The 16,391-nt window shown below is 36.5% G+C and overlaps 1 protein-coding gene across 1 annotated transcript in view; it reads right to left on the reverse strand.

Annotated features, from left to right (window-relative positions):
* Window positions 1–16,391, reverse strand: part of TTC27 (tetratricopeptide repeat domain 27) — a 101,959-nt gene that overhangs the window by 53,192 nt on the left and 32,376 nt on the right. The gene's annotated exons all lie outside the window — the stretch shown is intronic.

The following is a 16,391-nucleotide window of genomic DNA, read 5'->3' on the forward strand; positions in this document are numbered from 1 at the left end:
TAAGGGGTTGTTTGGCCAAACGCTTGAACAATGCTTATTTTAACTTAAAAAAAAAAAAAAAAAGTTACTTCTGTGAGAAAGCTTAACTTTCCTCCAATTTTCTCCATTATTGATATTTCGTCAAATGATTGTGTTTTTTCACTTAAAGGGAAGTTTTCCTCTGCTAAATGTTTGTTAGACCTGAAGTGAGCATTGTGCCCTGCCAGCCCAAAGGGCCAACTGCACTCTGGGGTGCAGCAGGGCCAGCACTGCCACCAGGCGAGGGGAAAGGTTGTCTCTCTCTGCTCTGCACTGTGCAACCTCACGGTCATTCCTATCTGACTAAGGATCCTGGGTTGTAAACGGTTATTTATAAAACAAAATCCAAGGTATACCTGCTGTACAGTTATGAATGAATGAAATACAGAAATTCTCTAACAATTTATTGATATAAAAAAAAGCCTCTGCAATTGCCTTTGACAATGAGAAACAAGCCTATTTTTCAGTTTAAAAAAGCCTGTAATTATACCCACATTGAGTCTGGTCTTATGTCAGAACTCAAACGCTCACATTTTCACAGCGTAATTATAAGGTTTAAAACAGCACAAGCACAAAACAAACAAAAAACCAACCATACATGTAAAGGATACAGAGCATTGACATTTGAGGACTTTTAAAGAATAATTTCAGAACCTGTACCATTAATGAGTTTTCATTTTCCATCCAACGTCTCCAGATTTTCTAGACCATAAATGACTTCTTGTCAGTTGCAAAGCTTTTATTTCCACTTAAATCTAAACCTAGACTTTATACTTATTAAACATGTGAAACAGACAATAACAAAATCAAGATTATGCAAGTTTTGCCAACAAATCAAAGTTTATTGTCTCATATCAAAGATTGATAAGAAAAATAATAAAAAACATACTACTGAGAATCATCAAAAGTAGGTTAGTTCTTATTTTAAGGAAAGAACAATGAAATAAAGAAAAACAAAAACAGGAAAAAACACATGGAGAGAGAAAAAAAGGAAAGATTTTCTGCACTGAATGGAATGTTTTCACATGGGAAAATTCATTATTCCAATTCTTCCCTGCATTTTTTTTCTACAAAAAAAGAATGTTTACCTCCCTCCCCCATCATTTCAATGTGTAGAAAGGAGACACTACCAAAATATCATATTGAACAATCTCATTCGATGTATAATTCTTACGTGATAAGTGAATGAAACAATACGAACTTGGAAGTCCTATTAACAAAGTTGTTAGCAGTCTATTACTGTATCATAACCTTAGAATCATAGAACCTTTCTAATAGCCTGATTACCATCTAAGAAAAAAAAACAAGTAGTATCTGAATTGTGAGACAGGTGATTATTACAAATGACATTCAGATCAAACCCAGTTACAACAGCTTTGCAAAACTTTGACTAACTCTCAGGTACCGTTATTCAGCCTCATCCTAACTCAGTTTAATGTAGGTATGATGCACCCCCTGACAACTCCTATAGGTTTCTGTTAAAGAAACAGAGAAAGCGCGGTTGTGGAAATTGCAATATCTGTACAAAATTCAGAGCAAGCTAGCAAGAATCTTCAAGGAGGCTTGTGCCACTAGTATGTCATATATATCATAGAAACAAATGTACACAAGTACTAGTTGGAAAGTTAAAATGTTTGCTTTTAAGGAAACTAAAACCAGAAAGCTGCTTGAAGCTGAAAACCAAGAATGTAATGTATTTAAGGTGAAACAGAAAAGTAGGCCCAGAAACCCTGGGAAAGAGGGGACACACCAAGGAATGCCAGCCCCTCTCCGCCCCCCCCCCAATACTGTGCGGTCTATTGTTGACAAAGCAAACAAAAACAGTCTTTTGACAGGCAGACAACTGTATTAGTCAGTCATAACATATAGAAGATCCAAGTTCTTCAGAAGAACACTTCTGCACTACTCTGCTATTTACAAACACAGGATTTCCTGTAGCAATTCATTCTGACATCCAAGCCAGGAACAGGCTACTTGGGCTTCTTAGAGATGCTAAATAAGAAGCTGAAACAACTGAAGTTGATTACTTTGTAACTGCAGTTCAAAACCATTTGAATAATTTCTGACTTTTTTTTCCTCACTGTTACAAATGTATGCTTTATGTAAGCCCATTCTACTATCATTGCAACTCGCTCACTGATAAAAAAAGAAATCAGTAGCTTAGCAAATTATCATGGTTGCTATGACAGAGCTGTTATTTGCAAATTGGACTTTCAAACTCCAAACACTTAATTGCAACCAGTTGGGGAATTCCCAAGAGTCTGCACGCCAGTCCACTGCAGAATCAAAAGCATTCTGCTTATTGCTCAAATTGTGAGGACGCGTTGAAATGCCTGTGCCTTCAACTAAGTCATGATGCACCCTGAGGGTTACTCTGTTTCTTTGTCCTGTTATCTCCTCCAAAGAAATAGCCTTTAGTTTAGATTCACTTAGGTACTTGCTATGATATTTGAAATTACAAGCAAACAGAAAACACTAGGACGGATTTAGAAAAAGAAAAAAATATCTAATTTCTTTCATTACCCATTTCAGTTAACATAATTCATGAGCTTTGTTGCTCGCCTTCCCCGGAAGCCATACATAGGTTAGCTTCCGAATTACTTAAATAAATCAATTAGTAATTATTATCAATAATTCATCCTGCTTCGTATACTCAAGGATATTGTTACATCATAACTTTCAAGAAATCATCCAGATAATTAACATGGAAATATTAATTCTAGAATAGAACTAAAGGCAACAGCTTCAAAACTAATTTCATGATTTCCGGAAAGAACAGACAATATTGTGGCAGGGTGGTACAGCAGTAGAGGCTGAACCTTCAACATCCACCTCTGGTGTTGTGGGCCAACATAATACAATAGGCGGTATTACTTTTGGAGCAGCATCCATATATAATACTCGAGCATGCATGACACGTATTAGCAAAAGATCTGTATTTTCCTCTACTAAGTCTTTTATTGATTTACATCAAAACAGCATATTGCAGAGTCAATCGTGTGACCACTTTTGATTTTTTTTTAACGTCTCTTCAAATTATCACATTTTGAAAGTTATCTTTTTACACATATTGTGTTTGACATCAGCCAGGTAAATTACAGAGACAGGCAGAAATCCCGGAAGTATTACAGTGACAGAGGGGAAGATTTACTTTCCTGCACTGGCCAAGACATCAACATATGCCCAGTGCCATTTTCCAGCATTACTTGAATATTCCATATATATTTCAGTTGGTTTAGACCACACATTCAGTGTGTTTTTTCCAAAGTCTAAAGCTCCAGTGCATGACAAGGGTTTATTTTGGTCTATAAAACTAATCCTGGGACTGAACAACTAAAATAGCTTTTCACCAAAACAGGTGTTAGCTGATCGTGAGCAGAGCTGGGCTTACAGCTCTTAGCTGCAGCCATCAGAAATACCTTTCAATGTTTGAAAGTCAAGAGCAAGGCCACAACACCATCAGTGATCCATACCAAAGGATTGGTTTAATTAGAATGTTATTTTTAACATTTGCTTTGTCTAGTCTTGTCTGGTAGCCTCCACACTAAAGCCGTAACATTACATCACTGTAAATACAGAGTACCTTTTGTTTAATTTGACTGACACCCTCTGAAATTTATCATACGTAGAGGTAGACAGAATAAATACATTATAGGAATTACTCAGTAGCGGGCATAATCAACTCAAGTTAAAAGAGACTAGCGCAGTTTTCTACCTCTGAAATTCTCCAAAACTCTAGATGGGAAGGCAAACAATTTCACTCTAACTGCTTAATGATTTTTTTTTTTTTTTTTTAACTCTACTATAACACTGTTCTGTAGCAAATAGGTAAGCTCCTGATAGCATTTATCCAATGGAATCCTCACATTCCATCCTTCCTATTACTCTAAATGTATTTCTCCTTGATGACACTTCTTTCAAGCAATAACTTTACTCCTTCTGATACCTACCTTGCAAAGAACAGCTATTCTCCTCCTCTCCCTGTGCCCCTTAACTGATGGGAGGTCAGCTTCTAAACTCTGCTGGCTTTTGTGCCATTTCTGAGGCATATGAATTCAGGCAGGAAAGCCTTGAATTTAGCTCTACTAAGTATTTTACATAAGTGTTGGTAAGAGGAAGATTCCTTTAGAAATCATTATTGAACAAGCACCAACCTTAGGGGCACCCTGAGAAAGCCTCTTACTATGCACTGGCATTATAAAAAAGACTAAGTTCCTACATGAAGCATCTAGGTTGAAAGCCCAGCTGAGGTGCTTGAAGCCAATGAATCCTCTAGACAGGTCCTAAATAATTATATCTCCCAGTCTCAGAAGTCATTTGGTTGCCTTGAGCTTGTTATGTGGTTGCAGACCCCTCTGAAATGACTGTTTCATCTGAACAGTGGAGAAAAACCATGCTCTGAAGAAAGACTTCCTGTGGATTTCAGAGCTGGGAAAAAAAACCAAAAATCCCACCACACCTCAGACACATCTCACATGCTAAAAACTATAGCACAATGTGAGTGTTTACAGACACTGAAACATCAGTTTCAGTATTATGCAAGTAGCAGATTTAAGTGAATATGAATTACTGACCCCATTAATGAATTGAAATGTCTCTTTAAAAAGAACAAACAACCAACTGCGTACAAGCCTTCATTTTGTTAGTAAGATAACCATATTCCTGTAGATGTCACTTCAAGAGCCAGCCAAAAAAAGACAAGAATATTTGCTATGAAAAGACTACACATTGCTGTACATATACTGATCATATTGGAAAGGGATACTGAAAACACTCATGCATTAAATTTTTTTTCTTCAAAATAAACGCATCTGCTACTCTCAGCAAACATTAACAGCTCAACTCCGCAAAAACACTGCAAAGACTATCTTTGTTAACTGCTTAAAATACTGTTACTAATTCAGCAGAAATATCAAGAAACTTCAGCACTTTTCTTCACCTATTTCTCATACATAACCTTAAAAGGAAGTATTACCAAAGCAAAACACCACAGCTTCTGCCCAGCTACAAAATGAGGCTACTTCTTTTCTTTTGTTAAGTCAATACTCAAACATTGCATACTCAATTTAACAAAATCTCTGAAAGTCCTGATAAGGAAAAAGAATGCTTTCCCAACAGAGAATATCCCCAAACTTCCAGCTTCTTTTTGTTCATCTTGTTTTTCTCCGGAAAAGGCAACACAGGGAACATTCAAGTAAAATAAGGCTGCCTTACCTGGTCTTGGTTCTTGCAAGAATCAAAAAGGAAAACAACCGGCTTCCCTTTCCATTCTGCATGGATGGATGCCTCATTTAGAGCCCAAAGTAATCCCTGGGCTAGCTGTCTGCTGCACTGAATTCTAATTTTGAACAAAAAGGAACACTTGAGAGGTCTATATCCTCTGCTTTTCCTACTAGATATAAATTTTGTTCAGTAGAAGGCTGCATCTTTCTTTTTTCCCCCCTCTTGCTTCCATATATGCTTATTCAAATGCAGGAAGAATATCAAAGAGACTTTCCTCCCAAATGCACTTTTCAGTAGTGTACAGGGAAACAGTTCAGCACTTGCTAGAACAATGTTAACATCCAAAGCTCAGTTTGTATCTGTTTCTTCTTCTTCCTGCTAGAGTCTTGACATGTATTCAGAAGATGTAAAGAATTTCCTGAGCTTTTTCATAAGCTGGATGTTTCTATGATTTTTCCTGGAAAGGCTCCTGTCTCACTTTATAACTTTGAGACTCAAACATGCAAATATTGTCTCTATTGAGAAAATGAAATTAAGAGAGTCGGTTGATGTAGACATAAAATCTGATGCATCTAGTCAGAAGCAGAAGAAATACAAGGATGTGATGAATGCCATTCTAGCTAGCTGTGAATGCAATTAATAACAGAACTCATCTGATAAGGCACCAGGCAGGAGGGATTTATGCTACATTTCTGCAGTTAACACTCAGATGGAGTCCCACTATGTTACAGACTACACAGAAGAAAATGTGAAAGCGAGTGAGCATTATAGAAATGTTCTCTTGCATGGGATGCTTCATATGTTCCTCAGAAAAAATTACATGAAAGGAGTACAAGCATTTACACTTAGTCAAAAATTTTCAATGGAAATACTAAGACTCAAAGTTTTGTCTGAATTTAAGTGTAACAAACACAGAAAAGCTCAGATTAGCTTGTGTGGATTAAAAATAAGTTGGGAGACACCTGATGAGCTATAACATGATTTTTTAATCCTGTGTAACAGGATGACATTTAACTTGTACGCATACAGATATAGTAACATTCAGAGGAGCTCATGGAAGGAACAAAAACCACTCTTTAAAGCTAAAGTCATTTTAGCTATCTAAAAAAAAAAAAACCAAAAACAACCCAAATTGGGTTCTGCAAGAAAAAATGTTTTAATGTTTTTATTCTTTTAGGGTCTTCTAATAACAGTCCAGTGGTATTGTCTGAATTCTACTTACACATCTAAACTGCAAGATCTATCCCAGGTGACAAGAATTGTTTTAATTTTCTTCTATATTAATAGGCATCAGTGGGCTGATATTTATCAAGTTACCAAGAGCTTAACACTCTGCAGTGGTATCATGTGGTTTCAATATTCTAACCTCTTGCAAAAATTTTAAGGCAATATTTTTTTTAAGCAGTTGCTCAAGCTCTTTTTTGGTTTGTGTTTTGGTTCTTTTCACTTTGAAACACACATTCAAGTTCAGAAGTAAATTTTCCTTGGAGGCTCTCAATTTTATTTAAGAAAAGGAAGAAACTAGAAAAGGAAATGTCATGAAGAAAGAAGATACTATTTTATTTAATAGAATCTGCTTGCATTGACTAGCGGAGGGTAAGCCACATAAGATGTGGCTCCTATTTTCACTTAGAATGAAGTCCAGCCATTTTACTGACACTTGCTGTACTGCGCCAAACCTATCACTTACGCTGAAAATAACTTCAGCCAGATCTGACTGTAGTAGCATTGTCTTTTTCAGGTCTGTGGTTTGGACCTACTCCTGAAATAGCATAAGTACAGACTTCCACACCACATCATAGTACTGCATTTATTTCCTAAGGCCCAATCTCAACAGCAATAAATTAGATTTTTGGATTCAAATAGCTAGACCTTTAACTCTTTGGTACTAGTGATAAGGATTTCCTTACGATTTAAACAACAGTGGATTGCCCTTATCTGTTCAGCCTCAGGATTTTCCTAGTCTATGCCAAATTTCTAAAATGCCATGTGCTCTTTTGACAATATCTTGAAAAAAGAAAAGCATTACAAAAAATTGCTCTTTGCACATGTAATAGAAAAGTGAATCTGTCTTAAGAAGGGCTGGACATGTTTCACAGATAGTTTCAAGACTACGCAATTACATGCATTATGTGGACTTCTGTTTAATCTCAATAAACAAAGCAAATAATTGAAAAAAAAAGAGTGGAAGATATTCTTCACTGACAGTGATTGTTTATTTTCTAACAGGTTCCATTCAGATTGACAGTGAGGGAAAAGAACCTTTCTACCCCTAAAACAGGTATACTCTTGGACATTAGCACAGCAGGTTCTTAATTCCCCAGTGCTACTATGAACACACACAAAAAAAAAACAGTCTTACTTCACTCAGCAAAACAGAGATGAGAGGACACATTAAGGTTCCTGTTCCTTTTTTTTTCCCTGCTGCTTTGCCTGTTTGAGCTGTTCAGGGGAAAAAAAAAAAAATAAAAAAAAAAATCAAGGTTTGCAGCACTCTGCACCACCAGAAAATTCCTCAGGCCTGACAGAACCCACACCCTCTTTATGCAACTGCCCAGAGTGGTGGGATTTGTCTGCGCTCCCCCCCACCTACTCACATTCATGAGCTCACCACTCTTCGTTCCATAGCCTGTCAATCGTAATTCCTGTTTATTTGGTGTGGAAGACCTGGAAGAGTACTGCTTTGTAAACTGCTGCTATTTAATATACCATACATATTCAAGCTTTTACCTTTATTTTTGCAATGACAACTTCAGGACAAATATTCATTTGCTACAATTATCCTTAAAATACTTTAACTGAGTATCTTTGGCCAGATGCGAAGGTAGCAAAAACACTAATTCTCAGGGAGATCTCTAGTTCAATCATAAAAATGATACAATGCAAGGGAGCCTGAGAAGTTCTTCAGATCCCTCAGTAAAAGGCATACAATTATCATCTTGTAAAAAACTTAAATGTTTCCATAATTTCAAAATGTTCAGATTAGCCAATGGCACAGCAGGAATACTTTGACAGTTCCCTACAGCTTCTACATTCCAAAAATGTCATTGGTGAAATCACCCTATCGTGATATTAACTAGTCAAAATCAGCTATTAGTTTTTTTTTCCTGAGACACAGACAAGAAAACTTAGTAAGAATGACTTATTTCATCAGTGATATACAGTCTTACACTGACTTTACTATGAAGCTGTACCAGAACAATATATAAAATGTTATATACACACACGTGTGTGTGTGTACATATAAAATCGGTTTGGAAGAACAGCTGTATGTAGAGGAACGGTGAGGCACAGCAGAGGAAAATCCACATACTGCCAGACTGGATTCTACAGAGAGCGTGCCATAACTGGTTTTCCCATTTTGAATGCCAGCATCCACCACAGGAATTTTGTCTACAACAGTCTCTGTAATTCACAGGTCTATGTATTGCAATGCTTGGTGTCCACAAATGAGCATAATGTTGAACGCAAGAGGCATGCCTCAATTGCTGTTTGGTGGGTTACACGGCTGTAGTTGAGTCCAGAAGTGACAACTTCTGTGGGTGTTCTAGGGCAGTCTCAGCAGTTTCCCAGAAAAAGAGAATGTTAACAAATCTCCATATCCATTAAAAATATTTGGGTTCTGGTTCCTTCCAGTTCCTGACTTCACCACTAGAAGCATTCTGTCTCATTAAAGAACTACTGTTCCCACTACGTGCAGCAGGATCAAGCTGCTGGAGGTCATGAACAGTCTGGCATTAAACTTTCTGTGCAAAAGTTGGGTTTCCCTGAAGCAAAACAAAGTTACAGCCACCTTCCTTTCTGAGTCTGAAGACAAAATGACCCTGAAAATAGACTGACTCCTTACGCAGTAGGAAGGAAAGGAGTAGAAGGACATGTGAGAAAGAAAGGAATTAGGAATGATGAGAGCAAAAGTAAAGGTCAGATAAACAAATGGGAAGTGAGAGCTGACAAAGCTCAAGTGAGGGGAATATGGTTGGCCGAAGAAAGCACAGCCGAAGAAAGCGGGAAACTGCCATTGGCAAACATTAATACTGGAAAAAATGAGCGAGACTGTTGGAAGCATGAAAGAGAAACCTGTCTTAGTGTGCAAAAGTCAGTAACGTTCCTAAACCTGACAAGGTTATATTTAGAGTACAGCAACTCTCTACATATTTACCTAGAGACCAAAGGTAAAGACCACATCTGGGCTAAGTTTAGGCTTTAAAGAAGTAAGAAGTATGAGCTGTAATGGACTGAGATGCAAACAAAGTCTAGTACCTGTTTATACGCGTAATACAACTGAACAACAGTAGTTTATTAAAATAATTATGACAAGTGAATGAAGAAGCTATGAAAGTTTTCTTCAGTATGTAAGTCACACCCTTTTTAGTTAAGCACCCCTAAGCTTTGCATTTTCACAGTTCTGTCAAAGATTCAATAGACATAAACGTATGACTATTATTAGGAAGGGGAAAGATACAGGAAAATAAATACTGCAATTCTCAGAGAAAAAACTGTATGATAAGAAACAGTTTTATTCTAGCAATTAACTGTCTTGCTTTCTTACTAATGAGCTACTGAACAGCTTTACATCACTAAAAAACAATTTGCTAAGTATTTTCCTTTCCTTTATTCTAAAAGGGAAAACTCATATTAACATGTATTAAAATAACAAACAGGTGTTCAGTTTTAGCCAATAATAAATACAAACAATACAATATTAATTTGGGGGAATGCAAATACATGTGCTGTTTCTCTTTGAATGTTTTAGTTCTGAAATCAAACACCTCATTTTACAATGCTTCTGGCAGTGAGGGAACAGAAAGGTCTTTCACAGCCATTTTTAGCTATCTGTAAAAGTTCCCTCTCATCTTTTGTCTAGACTACGATAGAAGTCATTACTGAATGTGTTGGCCAACACATACTGACAAATGTACTTAAAATCCAGCTGACAAGATATGAAGTCTTTCAGGAAAAAATGCCAAAGACCCAACTTAACTAATGCAATACATGTTTAGGGATTATATAGGCAAGGCAGTGAAGTCTTCCCAAACACATCAGAAACATACCAACTAATATCCAGCTCCATGATTTTTATTTCAGTCCAGAAAAGGTCTCAAATCTCAACTTCACAAATAAAAAGCATAAACAAGTGATGCATTTAAACATTTTACTGGCACTTATTTGAATAGTCCTCGTAACTAACAGCCCCACTTGCCACGATCAAGGCAGCCAATCCAAACATGTCAGAAGTATTTATGCCATATCATAGCATCATATATGCTACTCATATCAATTTTACAGAGTAAAAAAGTCTGAATTTTCACACAGTAATCATGACACCCATTTCTGGTATACACTGCATCAGCAATTCATGAAATACATTGGCACTGTTTTTACTTCCTGATGCAATAATAGGTACTTTATGCAAACTACCTTCTGAAATCTTGCATATGTGCTGTCACAAATCATTTTTCTAAATAACAGTTCGCTTATCAGTATGACAGTTATCTTAATAAAATGCATTCGCATTAGGAAAAAGAGGGTAGCAAAGCATACTGAGAGAGTACAGGCTTCCCCCCCTTTAGTCATAACATGCAGTTTAGTACATGAACAGTACTAGAGTTCAGGTGTTAAATAAACACAAGTAAAGTAAATATGTACATAGCCCATGTCCATATGGATTTAAATGTTCTACAAATTAAATTGAACTTAACATCTTAATGTCTGGTCATCCACACTTAAAGACTCCCTTTTACTATTTAAACTTCCTGCTTTAAATAAAGTAGGAGAAAGGACATACTGTAAAAATACGAGAATTGGCACTGCTTAAACTTTGCCCTTATGCAAGGTAGATAGTACCATGCTTTTCCACAGTGTACTCAAGATAACTAAATACTTCTACAAGGACAGCACACTGTGAAAACACATGCCATACCCAAGACTGAGATACACTCCCTGCTGAACAGGACTCAAATGTGGATAATATCAGCACATAAATGGATATTTTCCTAAATCTAAGCTGTAAGAAATTGTTTAGGAACTTTTTCCTAAAGTTTCTAAAACTGAACTTTCCCCTCTAATTCTCCTCTCTTCAATAGACCAATGGACTTAGAACTTAAACATCTTTTTTCCCCCCACAAAATTCTTAAGTTGCTCAATGAATCCTCACAAGAAAATGCCACCTAAAAATCTTTTCCAGTCATTTGGCTACCTAAAATCTTAGGCTATCGGAAGAAAAACTAAAAGGAAAAAGCATTATAGTCATCCTCATACAGAAGCAGATACAGATAGATTTATGCCTTATCAAGTTCATCTTATATTTTTCCTGAAGCAGTTAAGATGGAAAAACACATTGACCATACTTTTTTTTTTTTTTTAAATGACATTTTAACCACAAGAAATGAATCAAAGAAAACCAGATCTACACACTTCAGCCCTTTGGGGGAAAGAAAAAAAATATATACTTCATGTACTTCTATTAAAGGCTATGACGTTCAAATCAAACCTATCCTAGATTGTCTAATATACAAAAAAAATCTGTTACTTTTCCAGGATTTCATTTTAATACAGAACAAAGACTGTCTGGGCATTGATACAGGATGTGTTCTACTTCTAGCATGATAGGATCAGAGTAAATTAAACTCTGTTACTTAGATATAGTAATAACTGACCAGAGAACAAGAACTCAGACATTGATTTTTCAGATGTTACCAGAACAAGGAAGATTAAAGTAATATTTGATATTACTTGGGTTAGGAACAGAACAAATAAAGGGATAATGCCAGAAACAGGCAGAGGAGATGAGGACAAGACATAGGGAAAGCTAACTATACTTAAAGATTCTTCCTCATACAGTGAAAGAACAAAACCAGGTTTACTTTCAAAAAACAAAGACTTGGATTACTCCTTATTTGGTTTCCCTCTTCTCTCTACATCCAAGCAGGCAGGTCCATACAGTATACAACGTCACCTCAAAAAGAGAAATGAATACCAGCAGTGATAACCTCCGAATTGAGCTGATTACCAGAATATTGTCACTGAGGAAAGATAAACTGAACAGAGCAGCAAGAATGTCGCATTCCCTTCAGATGCGACACCAAACAGCACTTTCTTGAATGGGGGGTATGATTTCATAAAATCATAGAATAGCTGGATTGGAAGGGACCTCAAGGATCATCAAGTTCCAACCTCTGTGACACAGAGAGGGTTGCCAGTCAGCAGATCAAGTACTAGATCAGATCATTCAGGCCCCATCGAACCTGGCCTTGAACACCTCCAGAGATGCGACATTCTCAACTTCTCTGGACACCCTGTGTAAGTTTCTCACCACCCTCTCAGTGAAAAACTTCCCCTCAACATCTAATTTCATCTTCAGGATGCAATGAACTCCAAAACCTCTTTTTTTTTTTTTTTAATTCTAATAGTTACAACTGGTGAAGCACATGAGAGGGGGAAGGGAAGCCTGCAAGACGTCAAACAGCTGTCAGAAGCTGCTAGAAGAAAATAAGTGACCTGCTGATAGATAAAGATGAAGGAGGAGAGGGAAAAGAAAGGCTGCTGTGGGAAAAAATGTTAATATCATAAAATTTGCCTGCTTCACTTCGCAAACTCCTAGACAAGCAAATAATCTATTAATATTTAAACATGATTTTCACATTCTTTTACCACTGCAGTTTCAGTGAGACAACTGAAATCTATTGCTTGAATAGATCTGTACAAATTACACAAAGGAGCAGACTATTCTAAAAAGGAAGGGCTATTCCAAATTTCTCCCTGCTCAGAGATGCACACAATAAATCAGGAATCATCTCCTGTAAGAGATGATGCAAGCAGAGTTGTGGATTCCATGGACTCAGGGAAGAATGCAGACCACAGAGGAGAACAAAGTTGAAGGAGATGAAAGTGTCAATTATGTTGAAATCTGATACTTCGTAAAATAAAACAACTTCAAACAGACTGTTACATAATCCCAGTTTTGGGATGGAATGCAGACTTCCCCCTTGCCCTGAAACACATGCACTACAGCACCCAGTTACTTCACCCTATAATACCTAAACACACACAACAGAACACAGCAAAAAAAATACCTAATAACACTGGGTTACTTTCCTATTCGCAGCACATTGTAAACAAAGCACCAGACACTTTGTGAGTCAGCACCCAACAAATCGAGTTGAACCTCTGCACATGATGCTTTCATGGAAAGGAGCAACTCTTTTGCTTTATTCAGTCAGATTTCCCAGTGATGCACGATGGATCTGAAAACATACATGCATTAAATTAACAGCATTTGGATCATGACATTCCTAGAAAATGATTCACACTTTTGAATAAGCTTAGAAAACAAAGCAAAACCTAAAGAAAAAGAGTACAATAGCTTTTAGTTCATTAACCTAAAGAAAAAGAAGTCTTACTAGCACTACTACCAGGCCTTTGCAGAGAGAAAGTCTTTGCAGTGAGTGTAATAAACTTGTAACCAACAGAGTCCATTCAACATGCGCAACACTGCTCAGAGTAGAAGTGAAAGAGACTTTTTATAAAGCCACAAAAATTACAGCAATAGAGACACATGGCAATCTTAATGAGCTTTTCAATACTCTTACTGGTTATAAAACAAAGAAAACTGCAGCCATTTTCTCAGCAGAGAAAAATGCACTGCTTTTATTTAAGCTATATAAACAACTTCTCTTTAGAAACCAAATTGGTATGTTAGTTTTATAGAGATTTTAATAGGAAGACTTAACATTAAAAATCTCATGTGCTGTGATTTGATTGCTCCCTAGCTCCACGTTAATATTGCAAATGCAATACAAAAGATGACACAAACAAAGCACTTCCATTTCCAACCTCTCCTCCCAAAACTCCTTTCTTAGTGAAAAGCAGAAAAAATATTCACATATGTACACACATAAGTGTGCACTATTATTCTTATCCGTGATTTTCAAAGTTACCATACACCATTAGTTTCTATTCCACTCAAATACCCACCTTTGAAAAAAATCCATCTGTTTCAAATTTCTTAGTTTAAAAAAAAAAGGCATTTCTTACGGAATTAGTTGCTCAACACAGTGGAAAAACAAAGGAAATTAAGTATTTCCCTCTGGCCCATCTTTGGAATACACTGCACTCCTTGCATTTTGACGGACTACTCCACGTTCTCCAGGTCCTTAATCAGACACTCATATTCTTTATGGCATTAAAGGAGTAATTATAGAACGTTCAGCTATTTTTGTTAATTTACGTTCTCTGAGTGAAATAAAAACTATTACACTATTTTTTTTTTTTCTCTTTAAGAAAGACATCCTTGCCTGTTGCAAAAAAGACAGAAGGGCTGTCAGAACTTCCTCTGACCAGTCTTCATCATATTAAAAGAAACCCAGTACTCTACTCTTCATAAATGATAGAAATCTCAGAAGAATAACATAACACAATTAAGTTTCCCATGATCCCCATTCTTTCCCTTCTCATCTTGTATAAAGAATACAAATACGGGGCTAAGATGCGAGAAGCATAATGCAAGAGCCTTCTGTTTCCCAGCTTTTTCTTGCTTTTCCTCCTCTGTCCCCTATAGTTGAACATGCTGCTGCCACACCAAATCACTTAAGCGTAACACACTAAGAAGAGAAAAAAAGCCATATTCTCATACAATGGGCTAAGCACACTTCACATTTACCACACAGCTCATCACCCCTGGACAAGGCAAGGTCCAGGACAGATGACAATGGTAATGTTAAGGACCAGCTGCAGCTCATTAATCATGGATGTTCTGCTGGAGTGTTCTATCAGATGATGAAACACTAAACTGCTTCTCCAGTATGTAAACTATGAGCCACGGTATAAGCTTTAAGAACTTGTGTCGCAGAGTACAGTCTTAAACATTGGGGTTTTTGTTTGTTTGTTTTTGAACACTCTTCTCCTTTGTAAGAAAAAAAAAAAGCAACACCACCTAGTAGTTATTCCTTCCCAGCATTCCCAGAGTTCTGGGAGTAAACTAAGCTAGAAAACCTAAACGAGAAAACGTAGTTTTTTTTATTATTTCTTTGATTATTAGAATCAGACACTTCCCATTTCCTACACAGAAGTCTCTGAGGAAAAAAAAAAGGGATACCATAAGTAAAACATCAGTAAATTTAACAGAGAATCACTGGGTTTCAGAACTGAGATAGTGTTTTTCTTTTCCTTTCTTGAAAATGGCTTTTCAACGCAATATTCAGTAAGCTAAACAAATTTTGCCGAGCATAATAAGCAAAACTGTGTCTCTGAGTCAGCTTTTGTGCAGTATTTGATCTCTAAATACAATTTTTGCTTTTTTGAAAGTCAAGTGTGTTATCTTAATTATCTTAATTCATTGAAATCATTATAAATCTTTCCCTAAACCCTTAAATATGAGAATAGTAATTCTCTTTAAAATCAGACATTTAACTGTGTGTATTCTTAAGTACGTGAGAGCTCAATTTCTTCTCTTGTAAAGATATCAAATTAACAATTTAAGCTGAAAAAACAAACCAAATTTAACTAATCCAGACATAGCTTAATGGCTTAAAGCTAAAATATTAAGCTGATGAGTGGCGAACAGATTTGACTAGAACACCTCAAGCACTGAAGTTCAAATTATTTAACTAAAAGGAGCTATCCCAGCAAAAGAGTTTACATATAGAAGTAAACAGGATTTGACACACCCCATACCTCACTGTAAAAGTTAGCAATAGTAATTCTTAGTTACAGAAGTCACTACTTTAGGACAAAGTTCCCAAGTGACTTCAATAAATGAACTGCATCAACATCATCCTTTTGCATTTGACTGCAGTCACCAAGCAGCTCTCAATAGTGCTACTTTTAGGTCTTTATGTAGTTTAAAATACATATATATCTTTAAGGATCTAGTCATTTTCAACTGGTGCTGATATAAAAGGGAGTTCAGAATGTCTGCTTGCTTAACTACACTTAATATGAGGTAGGACTATACCATCTAGAATTCACTTTTATTATCCTTTCCCCCTCATGCTACCTGGAAATTAAATCTCTCTGCTAGAAAGGAGTCTGCAGATCACATGCATTTGTTTTGCAGTATCCAAAGTAACATGAACTCCTGATGATCCACTGATCTGTTGTAAGCGTCTTGAAATTTCTCAAGACTCCTAAGTTATCTTGAAATGTCCTCCTTT

The sequence above is a fragment of the Gallus gallus genome, chromosome 3 (genome assembly GCF_016699485.2).
Source record: "Gallus gallus isolate bGalGal1 chromosome 3, bGalGal1.mat.broiler.GRCg7b, whole genome shotgun sequence".
Classification (NCBI taxonomy): Eukaryota; Metazoa; Chordata; class Aves; order Galliformes; family Phasianidae; genus Gallus; species Gallus gallus.